At 44.8% G+C, this 23,671-nt stretch overlaps 1 pseudogene; it reads right to left on the bottom strand.

The window, feature by feature from the left end:
* The window catches only part of LOC143941291 (vomeronasal type-2 receptor 26-like), a 55,403-nt pseudogene that overhangs the window by 5,505 nt on the left and 26,227 nt on the right, over positions 1–23,671 (bottom strand).

Here is a 23,671-nt window from a genome sequence, read left to right as displayed (position 1 = left end):
ATGGATGGATACACACACAGGGATGGATGGACGGACACACAGGGATGGATGGATGGATGGATGGATGGACACACACACAGGGATGGATGGACGGACACACACACAGGGATGGACGGACACACAGGGATGGACAGCCATGTCTCACCCTCGGCTTATACACGAGTCAATAAGTTTTCCAGTTTTTTGGGGGTAAATTGGGGGCCTCGGCTTATATTCGGGTCGGCCTATACTCGAGTATATACGGTACATGAGAGGGGTACTTATAAAATTGGGCTCTCACCACAAAAAAAAGAGGACGCAACGTTTTGACGGCTTAACAGCCCAAATTACTGCATTGGAACTGAAACATAAGTCCAACCCTAGCTACATATTGACGGACCAATTATTGACCCTACGACAGCAACTTAGAACCTTTCTGCTTCACTCTTATGAATACCTCCAGAGGAAAGTGAAAGCAACTACGTACTCTACTTCTAATAAGGTAGGCAAGAAATTAGCGCAACACATAAAGGGAAGACATCTTAAGACCAAAATTTCCCAACTGACCCACCCTCACACCAAAACTACCCTTAGCGACCCCCAAGACATTGCTGACGCTTTTAGTTCCTACTATAGCGACCTGTATAACCTTGCACAAGACCCCTTCATCCCACAACCCTCGCAAACCATGATTGACAATTTCCTTCAAAACCTGAACCTCCCCACATTGACTGCCGAACTATTGACCGATCTCAACGCCCCATTCACCGAAAAAGAAATTTTGGATACTATTAACACACTACCAAATGGCAAATCTCCAGGCCCAGACGGACTAACTGGCGAATACTTTAAACAATTTGCTTCAATTCTAGTCCCCCACTTGACTGAACTCTTTAACAACATTGCCTCCTCTTCTTCTTTTAATAAGGAATACTTAAAAGCATTTGTGATAACAATACCTAAGCCAGGGAAAGAACCGAATGTCCCCCAAAACTTCCGCCCAATCTCATTACTAAATCAAGATCTGAAAATTTATGCCAAAACCATAGCCCACAGATTAATTCACATCATGCCCACACTCATACACCAAGATCAGATGGGATTCACCAAGGGGAGACAAGCCCCTGATGCCTCCAGAAGAATGCTCAACTTAATCCACCAAGCAGAATCAACCGGAACGCCTTCTCTGCTTCTCTCTTTAGATGCAGAGAAGGCGTCCGATAGAGTTCACTAGCCCTTCTTACCTCAGTTTTGAAAAAAAATTGGTTTTACAGGGCATATATTGAATGGCATCATGGCATTGTACAGCACAAGTCTTTCCGGAAGGAATGCTATCCCGCCCATTTCCCATCATTAATGGTACCCGCCAGGGATGCCCCCTGTCACCCCTTATTTTATACTTAGTTATGGAAACCCTGGCTGAACATATTCGATCTCTCCCTACTATCTCCGGAATAACGATTGGCACAACCTCCCATAAAATTTGTCTGTTTGCAGATGATGTCATCTTGAGTCTTACGAATCCGACTTCTTCCCTGGCTGAGGTACAAAGATTACTTAAATGGTTTAGTTGGGTCTCCTTCTACAAAGTAAACGAGTCCAAATCCCTTATACTGGATATTCATATTGATGCCACCACAAAGAATCTCCTCCAAATGCAATATCCATTTAAATGGGCAACTACCCACATCCCGTATCTTGGCATTCAACTACCAAAATCCCTAAAACATTTATATGCGGTCAATTTCCCTCAACTGTTACACGATATCCAACAAAAATCGCAGAAGTTAGCAAAACATGAACTTTCCTGGACCGGAAAACTCGCCGCCTTTAAAATGATTTGCCTTCCCCAAATCCTCTATTATTTCCGAACACTTCCTATTCCTCTCCCTACTACGTTCTTCCGTTCCTTACAAACCATGTACAATAAATACCTCTGGAAGGGGAAAAAACCCTGATGTGCACACTCGAATCTCATTAAGCACAAAACAGTGGGCAGAATAGGCTCCATAGATTTCAAAGACTACCACTCAGCAGCCATTCTAGCCCAACTTCCTCACTGGTTCTGCCCACACTCATTAACTCCTTGGGCCCAGATAGAACGACAAACATTTACCAAATCTGATTTAAAATCCTGGCTTCTCAGTGTGCCTCTGGGCACTTCCATCCCGACTTTCATATCCCCAACACTAAAGGCGTCGGCTCTTGCCTGGCGTAGACTAGTTGACCGTCTACCCGAAGTACCTTCCTTTAGTATCCCTTTAGAGACACTTTCTCATCTAACTCCTGATCTACCAACTTCCCTCTGGTCCCTCAAAGGTATTCATAATCTTCACCAATTGTACCAAGACCATCAACTCAAACCCTTCTCCTGATTACAAGCCGAATGTGCGTTCCGAAAGAACGCTGGATGCAGGACAGGCCAGTAGTTCAATTCCATACTGTGCAAGCTCTGGCCAGGGATCCATCCTCAAGACCCAGCAACGCAGAGGATTTTCTGTGGGAAAGGTGTCCAAGTCTGATCTTGCCCCTAGGTATTCTTGCACCATGTAATTTAGATGCTGGCGATGGTTGCTGGAACCAATCATACCTTGGGGCTGCGGACTAAAATATTGTCTGAACGCATCGGTCAGACAGCCACCTTCTCCACCGTTCCTTCTGTGACTGACCGAAGCCTCAGCAACATGTTGTCCAGGACCAGGAATTTGTAACCTCCCAGTCTCTGGGAATGCATTGCACAGACCTTTATGCAAGGCCTCCCAAAGATGTTTCATCCTCTGCTCCCTCTGAAACAGCAAGATAAGGTCCGCAACCTTGCCCTTGTAACGTAGATCAAGGAGGGTGGCCAGCCAGTAATGATCCCGCTCCTTGATCCGACGAATACGAGGATCCTTCCACAGGCTTCGCAGGATCAGGGAGGCCATGCAGTGTAGGTTAGCTGAGGCATACGGGTCGGAGTGCTCTGGGTCACTAAGGAGGACATGATCCACAGCCACCTCCTCCCAGCCACGTTCAAGTCCACAGGTTTCTTGGGACTGTAAATGATCCCAAAAAGACTGCTGCTGATTCTGAGTGCCAGGCTCCACCTCCATGCTGACACAATCCTCCTCCTCCTCCTCTTCCTGTGTGAGGAACACTGTCTGGATAAAGGGGGCCTTCAGAGGTAAGGAAGTCCTCCTCTTCCTGCCTCTGTTCTGCCTCAAGTGCCCTGTCCATTATTTCACGCAGCGTGTGCTTCAACAGGTGGACAGGAGGGACAGTGTCACTGATGCATGCACTGTCACTGCTCACCATCCTCGTGGCCTCCTCAAATGGTGACAGGACAGTGCATGCTTCCCTGATCATGCACCACTGATGTGGGGAAAAAACCATGCTCCCCTGACCCTGTCCTGGTGCCGTAATCACACAGGTACTCATTGATGGCCCTCTGCTGCATGTGCAGCCGCTGCAGCATGTGCAGCCGCTGCAGCATGGTTAGCGTTGAATTCCACATGATGGACATGTCACAGATTAGGTGGTTCTTGGGCAGGTTAAATTCCTTTTGGAGGTCAGCCAGCTGAGCACTGGCATTATATGACCAGCAGAAATGCACACAGACTTTCCTGGACTGCCTCAGGACAACCTGTAAGCCCCTGTAACTGCCCAAGAACCACTGCACCACCAAGTTAAGGATGTGAGCCAAACAGGGCACATGGGTCAGTTGTCCCTGTCGGAGGGCGGAGAGGAGGTTGGTGCCATTGTCACAAACCGCCATTCCTGGCTTAAGCTGGCATGGCATCAATAGGCAGAGGGTGTGCCCTTAAGCTGGCCCCTGGAGGGCATCCTTCCTCGTTGGAGATGTGCCTCCTCCACCTCTCTCCTTTCAGGCACCCATGTGGAGTCAGTGACCTCATCATCCCCTCCCTCATCATCACTGGAGCAAACCTGGCAGTATGTTGCAGCTGGGGGAACATGACTGCCAGATTACTGTCCTTCTTGGGCATCCCCTCTCTCTGGGCTCAAGTTACTGCCTTCCTCTAGTATCATCATCAGAGCCTTCAAATCTCTGGGCATCCTCCTGGAGCATGTACCCAACACTGTGCTCAAAAAGTTTGGGGGACTCCTCAGGAGGACATGCTGGGGCTAGGAAAGGAGTGACTGATGCCATTGAGCCAAGGGAAGAAGCTGCATTGCCGGCTGCTTTGCCAGACAAAGTACCCTGAGCCTGGGTGAGAGAGGATGAGGAGGATGGGGAGCATGAGGACGGCTTGGTCATCCACTCTACCAAGTCTTCAGCATGTTGCGGCTCAACACGGCCAGCTGCTGAAAAAAAGGACAAGCGTGTCCCATGGCCACGTGCTGATGAGGATGCACTGTGTCCACGACCAGCACTGTTGCCTCTAGACACAGAGCCTGCTTGCCCTCTTTTATTGGCTTGTGATTGTCTGCCTCTCCTTGTTGGACTTACAGACATACTAATGGCCTGCAGGGAGATGTAGCTGCAAAAAGCTGGGACGTATATACTGATTATACTGCAGCTAGCAGAAACAACTGCCTTCCTGTAGTATTATTAGTATGAGAACACCAGAAATTGGGGTAGCTTTAGGTGCACACTGTGCAGATGACATAATACACTGACTGTAATTACTACAGCAGCCTGTGGATAGGATCAGCAGAACACCAGCAATTGGGGTAGCTTAAGGTGCACACTGTGCAGATGACACAATGCACCAACTGTATTTGCAACAGCTGCCTGCGAATAGGATCAGCAGAACACCGGCAATTGGGGTAGCTTTAGGTGAACACTGTGCAGATGACGCAATACATCAACTGTAATTGCTACAGCTGCCTGGGGATAGGATCAGCAGAACACCAGCAAGTGGGGTAGCTTTAAGTGCACACTGTGCAAAGGACACAGTACACAGGAACAAATCTAGCTAAACTGAATACAGTGTATATATATATATATATATATATATATATATATACACACACACAACAACACCTAGGATGCATATATATATACACAATACACTGACTGCAGCGAACTGACTAGCCTCCTGCCTGCTCTATCTAACTCAAATGAAATGAAGTGACACTGTCTATCTCTCTCTCTCTATCACCACGTCGGAACACACTACACAAGGCCAACTTCCAGGGAGACTTATATTCATCATCAGTCTGAAAACTTGTAGGCTACATGTATTATTACTCCCTCATAAATTATGGTTATTTCTTGCACCACTAGAGTGTAAAATTAGAAAACATTAATAAATAAAACTGTATATAAAATAAATAAGGTATACCTGTCTTATTAGATATCTGTCCTTCTGAACATTGGACACAGCCATAGCAGCAAGAGTGAATTGAAGATCCTGGCTTTTTTCTGTATCCGGGCGAACAAACATCCACACATCGAGATTCCAGCTTCTAAAAGGAAGTGAAAAAATAAATAAAAAATTAAGTCCACTTGTGTGAAATAACATTAGAGATTAAAAACTACTTCAGCCCCGGAAGATTTTACCCCCTTCCTGACCAGACCATTTTTTGTGATATGGCACTGCGTTACTTTAACTTCCGGTTGCACGGCCGTGCGACGCTGTACACAAATAAAATGTTATATCTCTGTCGGGAGCGATCGTAGGTAGCCAGCGGACATTGCTTCGGCCGGGCCCGATGACTGGCTCCCCCTGTGGCCAATCAGAGCATGATCGCAGCTCCGGCTGCGCATACGGGCCCCCCAGTGGCTATTCAACAAAATCACGTACAGTTACGTGATTTTGCGCAATAGAGCTGACCTGTCGCAGTATATATGCTGTAGGTGGTCGGCAAGTGGTGTGTCTCAAAATATTACTGTATTTTCTTAACCATTGCTTCCATTGGACATTACCCGATTGTCAACCAGACGCCGTCATTATATGGTAGCAGGTTGGCACGGCTGTCCAGTCACTGTCGGTTTACGTCGGTCGCTTTAAGTGCTATAGGAGGTGCACCCGTGACGCATTGCCAGAGCCGATGCATGTGGCCGGCGGCACGCGATGTCCGCCGGCGACCCGTGATTGCTCCACAGAGGCAGAACGGGGATCTGTCAGTGTAAAAAACAGATCCCCGTTCTGACAGGGGAGTAGAGAGAGATTTTCTGTTCCTAGTGATCAGGAACAGCGATCTGTCTGTACTCCCAGTCAGTCCCACCCCCCCACAGTTAGAATCACTCCCTAGGACACACTTAACCCTTTTCTCGCCCCCTAGTGTTAACCCCTTCCCTGTATAAATTGCTGTATAAATGTCAATGGTCCCAAAAAAGTGTCAAAAGTGTTCCGATCTGTCCACTGCAAAGTCGCAGTCCCCACAAAAAATTGCTGATCACCGCCATCACTAGTAAAAACAAAAATTTCTAATAAAAATGCCATAAATATACCCCCTATTTTGTAGAACTTTATAACTATATAACTTTAACGCAAACCAATCAATATTCGCTTATTGCCTTTGTTTTTTTGTTTTTTTTACGAAAAATATGTAGCAGAATACATATCAGCCTAAACTGATTTTTTGGGATATTTATTATAGCAAAAAGTAAAAAAAAATGTGTTTTTTTTGTTTATAGCGCAAAAAACAAAACAAAAAAAAGCAGAGGTGATCACATATCACCAAAAGAAAGCTCTGTTTGTGGGGAAAAAAAGAATGGCAATGTTGTTTTTTTTGTACAGCATTGCCTGACCGCGCAATTGACAGTTAAAACGACGCAGAGCTGTATCGTAAAAAATGGCCTGGTTATTTAGGGGGTAAATCCTTCTCGGGGTGGAAGTGAGTAAAAGTGCATGCAAACCCAAATTCTATTTTTTGGTGCCAACATGCCTCACTGTGTACAGTCTAGAGATCAGGCCAGGAACAACACTTCTTATTTCAGGTTGACAACGCTAAGCCACTGCCTGACATTGGAGGAGGACTCATGGTAGGCTGACAATGCTAAACCACTGCCTGACATTGGAGGAGGACTCATGGCAGACTGACAATGCTAAGCCACTGCCTGGCATTGGAGGAGGACTTATGGCAGGCTGACAATGCTAAACCACTGCCTGTCATTTTAGGATGACTCATGGCAGGATGACAATGCTAAGCCACTGCCTGGCATTGGAGGAGGACTTATGGTAGGCTGACAACACTACGCCACTGCCTGACATTGGAGGAGGACTCATGGCAGGCTGACAATGCTAAGCCACTGTCTTACATTGGAGAAAGATTCATGGCAGGCTGACAACTCTAAGCCCCTGTACACACGGTCGGACATTCTGCCAACCAAATCCGTCTGATTTTGTCCGACGGATTGTGTCCGACGGATTGTGTCCGAAACTGTTGCATACACACAGTCGGGCCAAGTTGTCGGATCATTCAGAACGTGATGACGTTGTTTCGTTATGATGGGACTACGTTCAGGTTAGTAGCCAATAGCTTTGGTCTAGGAATTTGATCTGAGCATGCGTGGCACTTGGTTCGATCTGAATTCTCTACACATGATCGGAGTATGTCCGATCGAACCAGTTGGTCGGAAAATATTTCCAACATGTTGGAAAATTGGGCCCGACGGATATTCCGACGGAATCAGTCCGATGCATACCACACACAGTCAGATTATCCGACAACACGGTCCGATAGGACACATTCTGACAGATTCTCCGACCGTGTGTACAAGGGCTAAGCCACTGCCTGACATTTGAGGATAACTCATGGCAGGTTGACAACGCTAAGCCACTGCCTGACATTGGAGGAGGACTCATGGCAGGCTGACAATGCTAAGCCACTGCCTGGCATTGGAGGAAGATTTATGGCAGGCTGACAATGCTAAGCCACTGCCTGGCATTGGAGGAGGACTTATGGCAGGCTGACAAAGCTAAACCACTGCCTGTCATTGGAGGAGGACTCATGGCAGGCTGACAATGCTAAGCCACTGCCTGGCATTGGAGGAGGACTTATGGTAGGCTGACAACGCTAAGCCACTGCCTGACATTGGAGGAGGACTCATGGCAGGCTGACAACGATTAGCCGCTGCCTGACATTGGAGGAGGACTCATGGCAGGCTGACAACACTACGCCACTGCCTGATATTGAAGGAGGACTCATGGCAGGCTGACAATGCTAAGCCACTGTGTTACATTGGAGGAAAACTCATGGCAGGCTGACAACTCTAAGCCACTGCCTGACATTTGAGGAGGACTCATGGCAGGATGACAACGCTAAGCCACTGCCTGACATTGGAGGAGGACTCATGGCAGACTGACAACGCTAAGCCACTGCCTGGCATTTGAGGAGGACTGATGGTGGGCTGACAACACTAAGCCACTGCCTGACATTGGAGGAGGACTGATGGTGGGCTGACAACGCTAAGCCACTGCCTGGCATTGGAGGAGGACTCATGGCAGGCTGACAACGCTAAGCCACTGCCTGGCATTGGAGGAGGACTGATGGTGGGCTGACAACGCTAAGCCACTGCCTGACATTGGAGGAGGACTGATGGTCGGCTGACAACGCTAAGCCACTGCCTTGCATTGGAGGAGGACTCATGGCAGGCTGATAATGCTACTGCTAATATTGGGGCAGTTGTTTAGCATTGTCAGCCTGCTACAGGAAGGGCTGCTACTGGTGTAATCTCTGGGTAAGAAACTCCAAAGGATTTGCAAAAAAATGAATTTCTTAAGAAAACTGAATACAGCAAGACATGATGCCTAACATACTGAAAACAAAAAAAAAAAGATTTGGGGTTTACATGCGCTAAATATTTTTGCAGACTATATGGCGTCAGCCGTCAGCCTTGCCCAATCTATTATTTTTTTGAATTTTTTTTGAATAGGTATAACAAAATTATTTTGATGGTATTCTTAACAGAGCAAACAGGAGGACATAAGAGAGATTCAGTCGGTTTACATACACTTGAAATCATTTTAACCTGAGGGACAGAAGTCATTGCTATGGATGAGCTTCAAGTTTGAGTCAAACTCATGTTTCGACTCAAACATTGCCTGTTCGCCTGTTCGCTGAACAGCGAACAATTTGGAGTGTTCGCAGCAAATTTGAAAAGCCATGGGACACCCTGTAAAAATCTATGGGAGAAATATAAAGTACTAATTTTAAAGGCTTGCATGGAAGTTATTGTCATATAAAGTGTTTGGGGTGGGGTGGGGGTTCCCCCCAAATTCAATTACCAGGCCCTTCAGGTCTGGTATGGTGTGGAGTTCCCACCAAAAATCCATACCAGACCCTTTATCCGAGCACACAACCTGGCAGCCCTCCTAAACTGTACCAGGCCACAACATTGGGAGGATGCTTTGGAGATCTGTGACCCCTCAAATCACCATATCCCCATGTTGATGGGGACAAGGGCCTCATCCCCACAACCCTGGTGGTTGTGGGGGTCTGCGGGCGTTGGGCTTATCAGAATCTGGAAGCCCCCTTTAACAAGGGGACCCCTGATCCCGGCCCCCCCTGTTTGAAATGATAAAGGGGTCCAAAAGTACCCCTACCCTTTCACAAAGAAAGTGTAAAAAAATTGTGACAAGTGACAATCCGCAATGTGTGGCAGGCGACGTGGCAAGTGACAATCTGCAACGTGTGGCAAGTGACAATACGTAATGTGTGGCATGTGACGTGGCAAGTGACAATGCGGAATGTTACATAGATACCCCCCAGGTACGAAATTTAAAGGAATATTACACTTTCATTGTTTCACTTTAAGCATTATTAAAATCACTGCTCCTGAAAAAACTTCAATTTTTAAAACTTTTATTGCATTGATACATGTCCCCTGGGGCAGGACCCGGGTCCCCAAACCCTTTTTAGGACAATAACTTGCATATTAGCCTTTAAAATTAGCACTTTTGATTTTGAATGTTCGAGTCCCATAGACTTTAATAGGGTTCTAAAGTTCACACAAAGTTTAGGTCTGTTCGCAGGTTCTGGTGTGAACCGAACTGGGGGGTGTTTGGCTCATCCTTAGTCATTGCCCATAGAGAAGCCCAAAGTCCAGAAGTATGAGTAATGCCGCGTACACACGGCTGGCAGAAAAAGTTAGATGGAAGCTTTTCATCGTCTATTCCAATTGTATGCCTCATCTGACTTTTTTTTTTTTCGAAAATTCTGACGGACCTAGAAATGGAACTTGTTCTAAATATTTCCGATGGAACCAATTCCTATCGGGAAAAGCGCTCGTCTGTATGCTATTCCCGACGGACCAAAAAACGACGTATGCTCTGAAGCAAGTATGAGATGGAAGCTATTGGCTACTGGCTATTGAACTTCTTTTTTCTAGTCCCGTCGTACGTGTTGTACGTCACCGTGTCCTTGACGGTCGGACTTTGGTGTGACCGTGTGTAGGCAAGACCGCTTGAGCAGAATTCCGTCGGAGAAACCTTCTGAGTTTATTCCTACGGCGAAACCGGTCGCGTGTACGCGTCATAAGAAATGATCCCTAAAAATATTTCACTTTCCTGTTTAATTTCTGTGTTATTTATACCAATATGTGAAGGGCAGATAAGACTAATATAATATTTGAAGCCAAAAAGTTCATGGGTAACAATAAGAAATGTCATTGCTTGACTATAATTGTTACACATCTGTTCAGTGGTGTCACTGAAAACAGTGCCACCCCCCCGATCAGCTGGGTCTGAAGAATGTACCCATCTATGGTGGGCACCGGTGGCTTCCCTTGCTCCTTGGCAGCAACGGCGGTTTTCCCTTCTCCTGTACTCCATGGGCATTGCGGTAGCTTCCGTTTCCTCCCTCCTCGTTGGCGGCCAATCGGAAAGCGGGTCTCGGGACCTGCTTCTGATTGGCCAGATTGAGGATCAGTGTGACAATAGTGAATATTCATACGCTATTATCACTCAACTGGGTGGGCTCATGGTGCAATGCTCTGAGCCATCCCTATTTTGAAAGCCTATTATAGCCTTTGGCTCTAATCAGGTGCTTAAAAAAAAACACCCCCGCTGTGGTAATTAAGGCGCCCAGCGTCCTGAAAGGGGCCGGACACATGTATAGGGGTTGGCCACGGCAGCCATGGATAGATTCATCCATCCATTATTCATATAGGGGGTGGCATGGATAGAGGGGGTGGCACCCAGGTGCCCCTAATGGACGGGCCGCAGACTGCATCTGTTGTAAAAATTGTAAAATTGGTTGCCAATGCAATGAAAAGTGAGAGCCCCGTGTGCTCTTCCTTACCGTATTTTTGCCTTGGCTCCATGTTATATTTTTGAGGTCAATGTGAATTTGGTCTTCCTCTTTAGCCCATGGTGTGTACAAACCAACGTCAGTAGATCCTTTGGTCAGGAAGTCCAAAGAAGACCTCCAATTAGCTATTTGGCAGTGGAAAGGAAATTTGCCGTTGTCATCAAAGAAGGTCATTCTGTCTGCCGTCTTAAATGGATTTTGTACTTGTTTCATATATTTATATAACTGGAAGACAGAAAAACTTCAAACTGTTTATGTGTTTTTTTGTTTCCCTTGTTTCTCCATCCCCCTTCATCAATATGTTATTTATTTTTATTTAATAACCTTTCTTTTTCTATTATATACCCTATTTTAGACTTATGCCCTGTACACACAGTCGGACTTTCCGACGGAAAATGTGCGATCGGATCTTGTTGCCGGAAAATCCGATCGCGTGTGGGCTCCATCTGACTTTTTCCGTCGGAATTTCCGACACAAAACATTTGAGAGCCGGGTCTAAATATTTCCGACAACAAAATCCGATCATTTAAATTCCGATCATGTGTAGACAATTCCAACGGACAAAGTGCCATGTACGCTCAGAATGAATTAGGAGATGACGGTCCATTTATAGTCCCGTTGTACGCGTTCTATGTCACCGCGTTCAGAACGATCAGATTTTCCGACAACTTTGTGCGACTGTGTGTATTCTAGACAAGTTTGGGCCAAAATCCGTCAGAAAAAATCAGACGGATTTTGACTGTGCATAGTCTGACCGTGTGTACAGGGCATAATTTTGATGTCATCACTGGGTCCATGTGCCTTCCTATGTAATGCGGGCAAATCATGGCTGGTGGGAGGGACTGGCAGGGTGCTGTACATAGCTTCCTGAAAACATCACAGCACCTGCCTCAGGTCTCTTTTCAAGAATCTACAGTCCCAATGCAAGCAATGGTTGCAAAACAAGTAAAGCCCGGCGCCGCAGGGGTTAATAAAATCCCGTAGGCAGAGGGCTGGCATGACTGCGTGAACAGTGCATGTCAGCCCTGCATGATAGGGGGCGCGGGATTGGCCGGGAGTGTAGGGGGTGAGTCCTTCTGTGTAGGGAAGGTGATCCCGCGCCCTCCACGAGGCAGCAGTCTGGAGGAAAGTTTCCCACCCTCCCTCCCTAATATTGGGTTGTATATGTCGAGTGGTGTTTTTTCTGTTGTGTGTTTGTGTTTTTTCTTTCCAGGATGAGAACATGGACTGTCGTGGCAGTGGCTGGTGTTTGGTCTTTGCGGGTGGAGGAAGAGAGTTCTGAATGAAGAGTCAGGATCTGTCAGTGGTACGGGTCCTGTGGGTGGTACTCCAGTTAACGGAAGTTATCTGGTAATTGGTTATGGGGGCATTGCGGTAGGTGGGTGTCTCCGAGTCAGCCTGTCGGCTTGAGGCCTAATAACCCATGTCAGAGGGACCGCAGTGTCATAATTTGTGGCTATAGCTGAGTGTTATTGGTGGACCAGCAAAGACCAACACTAGGGGGAGCTGATGTTTGTCATAACTGATGTTGTTATTGTTTTGTTGTTGTTTTATTATTGTTTACACTATTTAAAGAGTTATATATTTTTGGATATTTATACAGTTTGATTAATAAATTAATGGCTGCTACGGCCTATTTTACTCCAAAAGTGGTATGATCTTATTTATTATATAAATGGGGGGTAAGTTGGAGTATAGGTTGGTAGCAGATGCACATATGTTATACACTAGTCATGATTGCAAGACATGCAAATATCAGAATGTCCTAATGATTGGATGTCAGTCTGGAGGACTGAACACTTCTAGGCAGTCCAAAAAAAAAACAAAAAAAAAAAAACAGTTTGCTGTAACTGGTTTTAAAGTATGAGCTGGAGTTTGGTTTTCCGTTGTTTGTGTATCTAAATCTGCTAGCACATCTTACACTCCCCTTCCCCAGACTGACAATGCTGCGGTCTGCTGTGTCTCCTGTGCTCATTCCTCCAGGGTGAAGGCACTCTAATACAGGGTGGAGGCCCTAGACAGCTGGGCACACTCTCCTGTCATGCGAATTGGAATGCAGGGAAACCTGCATCCAATTTGCATAAGTGTGAACCCAACCTAATACTGCTTTAATATTTGCAAATGATCATAGGTATTTCATACATATGCAGGGATTTGCTGCCTTCCACTGTTAGCTGCTAATGTCACAGTGTTATATATATATATATATATATATATATATATATATATATATCTATGTATTCCTGTCTATGGAAGATTGGCTTTGAAAAAACTCAGAAGGAGGAGATGATGAGAGAGAGGGGGAGAGAAAGTCTCAGTCACATGTCCTGTCCATGCTGCTAAATCCAGACCAAAAGGAATTGATAGGCAAGTGCTCCTATGTCTAATAATGTACTATTAAACTATACACCTTAGCTTACAGTTTATACTGTATACTGTGTGTATGTGTGTGTGTGTATATATATATATATATATACTGTGTGGGTGTGTAGTGGTCACCTTGCCGTATGTTATTAGATGAACCTGTTTATTGCAATAGAGTTTATATACAGCCGCGGTTGTTTTATTTAATCCTATTCCTTCTGGTCTGGAATTCTATAGCATAGGCTAGAGCCAGGGACGGCATCCAACGGCCACTTCTGGTAGTTATAGGTCCAGTTGTAGGACAGCCTAGAATCTACTAGGGACTAAGAAGCAGAGCAGATGCGCTGACTCTTGAGTTCCAGTGCCAAACATGGTTTCTGCTGATGAAAAGCCCCATTTCAGGCTGGTTGGACAATGGCTGGAGGGTCTCCTCTTCACCACAAATCTTGTCTTTAGGTCTCAGACACAAAGATGGACGCTGCATCGCTGCCTTATCCTCAGAGACCCCTTAAACTGGACTTTGCTGCAACATTCATCTGGAGGTATCGCTATTAATAACTATATATGCCTGGGTATATGTACGCAATTCCCCCAGGACTCTTGTTGGACCCTTTGCTGATAAGACCTGTTTTTAGATTGGATGTATGTACTATTCTTTTCTTATATAAGGCTTGCATTGTTTTATACTGGTGTGCATCTATATACTTATGGTTAATGTTATTAGCTGGTTTCAGTAGTATTTCTGCTCCCACTTACCATGTTTAGATTACTACCTGATTTTCCAGGAAGGGAATCCCCTCTGTTTACAGAGGTCCTGTTCTAGGTGGAGGCATTGCCAACTTTACTATCAAACCCACTCTTCCACCTAGCAAAGGTTCTGCCGCTCTTACCTACAAGTTTAGTGCAATATTTTGTTATGGGGAGGGCCATTTATTATAACCCACTCAATACAAAAGAGGTCTACACATATCTTATTATTGTGAACACGTGCTCAATGTCTTCCATGTCAGTTGCTAAAAGGATAAACAAGGGGTGTGGTTTGGTGTGCAAACAAGATGGCCACTTGATCAAGGAGCTCTGCTGCCCTTGGGGATATTCTTTAGCCCTTAGATGTTCTCTATGCTAACCATGGTGAATATTGTCTGATTCCACCCAACAAGAACCCCTCACTCGCAACTAAGGTGTAATTTGTCCAAAATATTCCACACCCGGCCATCGGAGTCACAGACTGGATTGCGTGCCAGGACTTTTACTTCAATGACCGTGAGAAGCTCCATTGGAGTTATTGTCACTCTAATGTTCCAATAAACAACACTTCAAGGATTACAGTTTTGCCGGCTCTTCTTATTACGGTTGCATTGGAGTGTGTTGGGGAATATCGAGCCTCGGCACCTGTGAGTGGACCCAGTGTATGGATTGAGTTGTTCCAACAGAGAGCGCCGTTAACTTTCTTCTTCACCATTTATAGTGTGTTTACCGTATATACTCGAGTATAGGCCGACCCGAATATAAGCCGAGGCCCCCAATTTACCCCCAAAAAACTGGAAAACTTATTGACTCGTGTATAAGCCGAGGGTGAGACATGGCTGTCCATCCCTGTGTGTCCGTCCATCCCTGTGTGTGTGTCCGTCCACCCATCCCTGTGTGTGTGTCCATCCATCCATCCATCCATCCATCCCTGTGTGTCCGTCCATCCATCCCTGTGTGTGTATCCATCCATCCCTGTGTGTGTGTGTGTGTGTGTGTGTGTGTGTGTGTGTGTATTCATCCATCCATCCATCCCTGTGTGTGTGTGTGTGTGTGTATCCATCCATCCATCCATCCATCCCTGTGTGTGTGTGTGTGTGTGTGTGTGTGTGTGTGTGTGTGTATCCATCCATCCATCCATCCATCCCTGTGTGTGTGTGTGTGTGTGTGTGTGTGTGTGTGTGTGTGTGTGTCCGTGCAGCCTTGTGTGTGTGTCCAGCCTACCTGTGTCCCAAGCCTCCGTCCCGAGCCGCCGTCGTCCCGAGCCTCCTCTGTCCCGTGCCTCCTCTGTCCCGTGCCTTCCGGTGTCCCGTGCCTTCCGGTGTCCCGTGCCTCCTCTGTCCCGTGCCTCCTCCGTCCCGTGCCTCCTCCGTCCCGTGTCGTGCCGATGGATCGCCGCTCTTCTCGGCGGCCATTCTACGATTCAAAAGCTGCGCCTCCGTCCTCCGCCTGTGATAGGCGGAACACTCAATTTCCCAGCAGCCTGTGTTGCGCCTATCACGGACATCCTCTCATACTCGTCCGTAGTATGAGAATGAACGGATGTCCGTGATAGGCGGAACACTGACTGCTGGGAAATTCAGTGTTCCGCCTATCACAGGCGGAGGCGGAGAAGGAGGCGCGGCTTTTGAATTTTAATGTCCGCCGTCTGTCTGCTCGATACGCTGATCGAGCAGTCAGACAGCGGTGACTCGAGTATAAGCCGAGGGGGCACTTTCAGCCTCAAAAAAGAGGCTGAAAATCTCGGCTTATACTCGAGTATATACGGTAAATGATTCTGTTCTCTGTGTTTTGTACTCCTCTTTGAGGTGATTTTAATACTCTGATTTCTATTTAAATGAATATTTTTATTTAAAAAAAATATTGTAAATAAATATTAGTGCATCAGGGCTGGCTTAGCCCTTCCTCATCTGGGCTGGCCGCTCAGCTGTCGGCTAATTGCCAGCTCTCTTCTCTTTCCACAGTTACCAGCTGTTCCCGATGATGCTTGTCTGACCTGCTTATTTAAAGCCTTCCAGTTCACTTTTTCCTTTGCCTTCGCGTTGGTCACATCACAAGGAACCATCTCCTGCTGTTTGTTTCAAAGACTAGCTTGCTGACATCCCTCCTGGCTTCTTATCCTGCTTGCGGTAGCTATCCTTGGATCCCTGACTTCTGGCCTGGCTGATTACCAGATATGGTTAATGAACTTTGGACTGGCTGACTACCCGATCTGGCTACAGGACTCTGGCTATGCTTGGCTATGCTTTTTTCTATTTACCTTTTATTTTTATTAATAAACAAGTGTGATTTGATTGTACTTCTGTCTCAGTCTGTTTCATGGTTTCTGACATTGGTCTGGATTGCCATGTTTCATATGATGCCAGCTTGGTGGGTTTTAATAGTTAAATAGAATTGGCCAAGTATTAGCCATATTACCCTGATTTCTACACAAATTATGCATGGCATTGAAGCACAGTTACCCTGCTTACTCTGGTAACTCTGTACAATATGAATAGTAAGAATATGTGATTTATTGACTACTTGGTAAATGATTCTTAAACATTGATTTCTATGTAAAATATTAAAATATAGACATAAACGTCTGATATGTTTGAATATATGAGTAGATTATTCTACAAATGTACCTCAAAAGTTCTGATAAAGAAGTACACTGGAACCTCGGATTACGAGCATAATCCGCTCCAGGAGAATGCTCGTAATCCAAAGCACTCGCATATCAAATCGAGTTTTCCCATTGAAGTCAATGGAAATGAAAATAATCTGTTCCGTATTGACTTCAATGGGATGCAATACCGCATGCGGCCAAAGGTGGGGGGCGCCTGAGAGCCTCGGAAATGTCCGAAAAGGCCCAGGGACACTACGGCTGACCTCAGCAAACCTCGGAAAGACTACCCGAGATTTGCAGAGGTCAGCTGTGCTGTACTCAGGCCTTTCCCTGCATTTCTGAACGTGACGTTCGGCTCTGCTCGGCTCTGGTGCCCCCCCAACTCAGGCCAAAAGAGGTACTACACACCACTTTAGCCTGATTCGTGCTCGATTTGTGAGACAACACTTGCAAACCGAGTTACGATTTTTAAAAATACAGTGCTCATATTGCGAAACACTCGTTAACTGCGTTACTCGCAATCCGAGGTTCCACTGTATAATTTTCACATATTTTGCTAATGATTAAATGCCATTACAGTGTTTACAAGGTAATGTTAAGTTGTTGATATAATAACTTATTTACTTTAACCACTTGAGACCCGCGCTATAGCCGAATGACAGCTACAGCGCGGATCTCCTTTTCCGGGACGACGTCAATAGATTATGAGACTCGCCTGATCACCGATCCGTGCAAGGGGTCGATCCCGACCCCTTATCACGTGATCGGCTGTCAGCCAATGACAGCTGATCATGTGATATAACAGAGCCGGTAATCGGCTATTATTCCTCCTCGTGCTGACAGCGCGAGGAGAGAAAAAAAAGCCGATCACCGGCGGCCATGAACGGGACATCAGTCCCGATCACGGCCAGCCCTGCTAGTGCCCACCTGCCCCCTGCCAGTGCCCACCTGCCCCCTGCCAGTGCCACATTAATAAAAAGTGAGTGCCCCCCATCAGTGCCACCCAGCAGTGCCCACAGTGCCACCCAGCAGTGCCCACAGTGCCACCCAGCAGTGCCACCCAGCAGTGCCCACATTTCTACCCAGCAGTGCCCACAATCTGCCTCAATAAAGGTGCTGCACCCCAGTGCCACATATCCGTGCCCATCAGTGTCATCTACCAGTGCCCAGCAGTGCCGCCCATCAGTGCCCAGCAGTGCCACCTATCAGAGCCACCTATCAGTGCCACCTATCAGTGCCCATCAGTCCCATCTATCAGTGGTACCTATCAGTGCCCATCCGTTCCACCCATCCATGCCACCCATCCGTGCCATGTTATCTGTGCCCATCTTTGCCCATCAGTGCCGCCTTATCTGTGCCCATCGGTGCCGCCTTATCTGTGCCTATTAGTGCCGCCTTAACTATGCCTATCAGTGCCCACCAGTGCAGCCTATCAGTGCCCACCAATGCAGCCTATCAGTGCCCACCAATGCAGCCCATCAGTGCCCACTAGTGCAGCCTATCAGTGCCGCCTCATCAGAGCACTTCAATGAAGGAGAAAAATGACCCGTTTGCAAAATTTTATAACAAACTATTAAACATGATTTATTTTTTTTTGCATCTTTTTTTGTTTGTTTAGCAAAAAATAAAACTCCGAGCTGTAACTAAATACCACCAAAAGAAATCTCTATTTGTGGGAAAAAAATGATAAAAATGTCATTTGGGTACAGTGTTGTATGCCCGCGCAATTGTCATTCAAAGTGCATCAGCGCTGAAAGCTGAAAATTGGTCTGGGACTGAAGGGGGGTTTAAGTGCCCAGTAAGCAAGTGGTTAATAGAAGGATTTTGAAGAAAGATGTTATTGGAACATCCGGTTCTTTTCTGTATTCTTGGAAAGCCTTTTATGTGCAACATGCGACTAGGGATGAGCCCGATGTTCGAGTCTAACATCAGGCGTTCGCCTGTTCACCGAACAGCGAGCATTATGCGGTGTTCACGGCAAATTCGAAAGCCGCGGAACTATGTTAAAGTCTAAGGGACACTGACATGAAAAACCATAAGTGCTAATTTTAAAGGCTAATATGCAAGTTTTTGCCATAAAAAGTATTTGGGGACCTGGGTCCTGCCCCAGGGGACATGTATCAATGCAAAAAAAAAGTTTTAAAAACGTATGTTTTTTCGGGAGCAGTGATTTTAATAATGCTTAAAGTGAAACAATAAAAATTAAATATTCCTTTTAATATCGTGCCTGGGGGGGTGTGTATAGTATGCCTGTAAAGTGGTGCATTTTTCCCATGTTTAGAACAATACCACAACAAAATTTAATTTCTAAAGAAGAAAAAGTCATTTAAAACTGATCGTGGCTGTAATGAATTGTTGGGTCTCAGCAATATAGATAAAAATCATTGAAAAAAATGTAATGGGTTCCCCCCCAGTCAATTACCAGGCCCTTTGGATCTGGTATAAATATTAAGGGGAACCCCAAACCAATATTTAAAATAAAATTGTGTGGGGGTCCCCCCAAAATCCATTCCAGGCCCTTCAGAGCTGGTATGCATATTAAGGGGAACCCTGCGCCAAATTAAAAAAAGGGGTATGGCCCCCCAAAATCTATACCAGACGCTTATTCAAGCATGCTACATTGTCGGCCATGGGGGGAGTGAGGGCCCCACCTCCACATCAGGCCACATGCCCTCAACATAGGGGGGTGCTTTGGAGTCAACCCCAAAGAACCTTGTCCGGTCCCCCTCTGTCCTCCTCTGGTCCTCCTCTGTCCCGGATCTGTTAGGATGGAGAATGGAAGAAGGAGCCATTAAATCTGTAATTTACCGGCTCCTTCTTTTTCTGAATGAACAGAGTAAATGATCACGAACTGTCCATTCAAATAACTGAGCAATCTGTATTTTCGATGTCTCATTTTCAGTGCAGCTGAGGCTGCAGAGAAAGGAACTGGGGAATCTGTGCCCTCAGTCCCTTTCTGTGTCTCAAAAGGGAGATGTCAGGGGTCTGTTTAGACCCCTGATAACTCACCAAAGACCCCCCTCAACAAGGCTGATAAAAAAAAAAATAATAATAATAATAAAAAAAACGTAATACATATTTAAAAAGATAAAATTGTAAAAAAAAAAAAAAAAAAACACTGACACCGTCCACTCATTCCACCCTAAAAATAAATAAATAAAGCATTGTAAAAAAAAAAAAAAATAAATAATAAGCAACCTTTTGCAGAAAAAAATAAATCCACGGACTGATGGTCCCGCAGGGTTCCCAAGTCCATCTCCTTCACTAGGCAGAAAAAACTGAGGCTGCAGGAAGGAGGCTGAGGGGTTGTTACTGAAGGGACCGCCTCTTGGGCGGAACTAGAAAGTTCTGTTTTTTGTACATGTTAACGTGTTCTGCCTAGTCCTCTCCTGAAGGTGGCGTAACAACCCAATGGTCAAGAATAAAGGAGCTGTGTCAGTCAGTGAACGTAAGAGAAAATAGAATTGTAAAAAATAAAATTGTAAAAAATAAAATTGTAAAAAAATAAATTGTAAAAAATAAAGTTGTAAAAAATAAAGTTGTAAAAAATAAAGTTGTAAAAAATAAAGTTGTAAAAAATAAAGTTGTAAAAAATAAAGTTGTAAAAAATAAAGTTGTAAAAAATAAAGTTGTAAAAAAAAAAAGTCCACTGTCACATGACATTAAAAAAAGTATTGGTAAATCAGTATAGAAAAAAGTATCGGTACTTGTAAAGTGGTAATGGTGCAACCCTAATTGTAACTGTACTATTTTCCTTTTTTTTTGGCTTGTAAAGTACTGCGCAAACAGTTGGGGCTATATGAATCCTGTGTAACATTTTATTAAAGCTCCCAACTTTTTGGTCAAAGTACTCCTTAAAAAAACCTTCTTACATTTAAACACAAAAAGTCATCTAAAAATAATTGACAGGCGGTTGCGCTCTACTGTTTTACCTGCTTAAATCTGTTAATATTAAAACTGCGATTGAACTTGGTGAAAAGATTTATAGCTTCAGCCATCGCTTCTACCGCAAAATACACTCGTACAGATTCTTTGCAGAGCATTATATTTGTAGTGAATGAAAGCATGAATCTTAATTTACTGTGAGTGAAAATGGTAACATTTTGTAAATAAATATTTTTTCCATTTTGAGCTGACGTTATATTGTATAACGTAACGATCAAATCATCCAACAAAAGCTTAACTTGTGAACTTCCTGACAATAGATTGTCATCAAATAGACTTGTATTTCTACGGATTGGCGGATCAAAAAACTCGAAATTCAAACATGTTATAAAACCTAGGTAAAAAGCTATTGTCTTGATTTTATCTGAAGCCCAGGCTGGAGGAAGGATAAGCATATTGTTTCGATTGATCCGAGCGCATTCAATTATGTAGTTTTGGGCATTGCTTGTAAAGGAACCGCAAAGTATTAAAACTTAACAATTGACTTTATGAAGGGTGTCTGTCCACTGATCCATTGCAGCAGAATTCGTAGTTATTCTATTTTCAAAAGCCACACAAATCTCCTGGGAAGCCAAATGCCTCTTCAGAATTTGGGCCTCCGTCTCTCCCGTATCATCATCTGATAAAAGTATTCCAACCCAATTCCAGCCAAAATATTTCACTAGTTTGGCAATCCCCAAATAATAGACGTGATCGTTCTGAACGGTTCTGAATACATGCGGGTAAAGGTGTCTGGCACTTAATGAGTAATCCGTGGCTCCATAGCTAATCTGAAAAAGAAGAATATTAACCACTTAAAGCGGAGGTCCACCCTAAAATAAAAAATTACATTAACATTCACAAAAATATTTTTTTACTTACCAGAAAGCCCTGCTGCTAGGCAGTCTTCCTAATCTGCTTATGCCTATTCCGCGGTGCTTCCTCCTCTTCGGCGAGCTGCCCCCTTGTCTTCTGGGACACGTGTGTGTCCCAGAGAACAACGGGGCCATTCACAAAGTGCCGCGGGACTCGCATTGATTACCAGGGCCTGGTCATGGACTGGGTTCCCCCCAGTCCATAACCAGGCCCTTTGTATCAATGCAAAAAAAGTTTTAAAAACTGACGTTTCAGGAGTAGTATTTTTAATAATGCTTAAAGTGAAACAATAAAAGTGTAATATTCCTTTAAATTTCATACCTGGGGTGTGTGTATAGTATGCCTGTAAAGTGGCGCATGTTTTCTGTGTTTAGAACAGTACCACAGCAAAATGGCATTTCTAAAGGAAAAAAAGTAATTTAAAACAGATCGCGGCTGTAATGAATTGTCGGGTCTCGGCAATATAGATAAAAATCATTGAAAAAAATGACATGGGTCCCCCCCCAGTCCATTACCAGATCGTTTGGGTCTGGTATAAATATTAAGGGGACCCCCGAACCAATATTTAAAAATAAAATTGCGTGTGGGTCCCCCAAAAATCCATACCAGGCCCTTCAGATCCAGTATGGATATTAAGTGGAACCCTGTGCCAAATTTAAAAAAATGCCCCCAAAATCCATTCCAGACCCTTATCTGAGCACACAACACGGCAGGCCACAGGGGGGAGAAGAGAGACCCCCCATGAACCATACCAGGCCACATGCCCTCAACATAGGTGGGTGCTTTGGGGTCACCCCCAAAGCACCTTGTCCGGTCCCCCTTTGTCCTCCTCCGGTCCTCTCCTGTCCCAGATTTGTTAGGATGGAGAATGAAGGAAGGTGCCAATAAATCTGTAAGTTACCGGCTCCTTCTTTTTCTGAATGAACTGAGTCAGTGATCACTGACTGTCCATTCAAATAACTGAGCAATCTGTATTTACGATGTCTCATTTTCAGTGCAGCAGAGACTGCAGAGAAAGGGACTGGCAAATCTGTGCCCTCAATCCCTTTCTGTGTCTCAAGGGGGAGATGTCAGGGGTCTGTTAACCCCCCTGATAACTCACAAAAGACCTCCCCCAACAGGGCTGAAAAAATAAATAAATAATAATAATAAAAAAATTTAATACATATTTAAAAAGGTAAAATTGTAAAAATAAAAAAAAACACTGACACTGTCCACTCCTTCCCATCTAAAAATAAATAAATAAAGCATTGTAGAAAAAAAATGTACTTACCAGAAACCCCTGCTGCTAGGCAATCTTCCTAATCTGCCTCTTCCTATTCCACAGTGCTTCCTCCTCTTCGGCGAGCTGCCCCATTGTCTTCTGGGACATGTGTGTGTGCCAGAAAACAACAGGGCCATTCGCAAAGTGCCGCGTGACTAGGAATGCGCAATAGAAATTGGGGCAGTGAAATCGCAAGTCTCCAGTGCCCTTTTTCCTTCGTTAAGGTGGCAGCACCAGCACCCAATCCGATGGACGGATCAGCCTGGGGGGGGGGGGGGGGGTTGGGCGACATCGCAGGCTCCCTGGACAGGTAAGTGTCTTTATTAAAAGTCAGCAGCTACAGTGTTTGTAGCTGCGGCCTTTTTTTTTTTTTATTGCGGCTGGAACACCGCTTTAAGGACCAGGCCTCTTTTTTTAGATGTGTTGTTTACAAGTTAAAAACAGTTTTTGGGGTTTTTTTTGCTAGAAAATTACTTAGAACCCCCTAACAATATGAATTTTTTTATAAAAAATTATGAAGAATAAAATATAAAGAATAATAAATATAAAAAAAATAAAAATAAAAATAATAGCGGTCATTGCAATACTTTCTGTCACACCGTATGTGTGCAGCGGTCTTACAAGCACACTTTTTTTTGGGGGAAAAAATACACTTTTTTGAATTAAAAAATAAGACAACATTAAAGTTAGCCCAATTTTTTTATATTGTG

The sequence above is a fragment of the Lithobates pipiens genome, unplaced genomic scaffold, assembly GCF_037356315.1.
Source record: "Lithobates pipiens isolate NorthernLeopardFrog02 unplaced genomic scaffold, aLitPip1_a1.2 Scaffold_3, whole genome shotgun sequence".
Classification (NCBI taxonomy): domain Eukaryota; kingdom Metazoa; phylum Chordata; class Amphibia; order Anura; family Ranidae; genus Lithobates; species Lithobates pipiens.
Note: the sequence above shows the minus strand (reverse complement) of the source record. Positions and strands in the feature narration are given on the sequence as shown.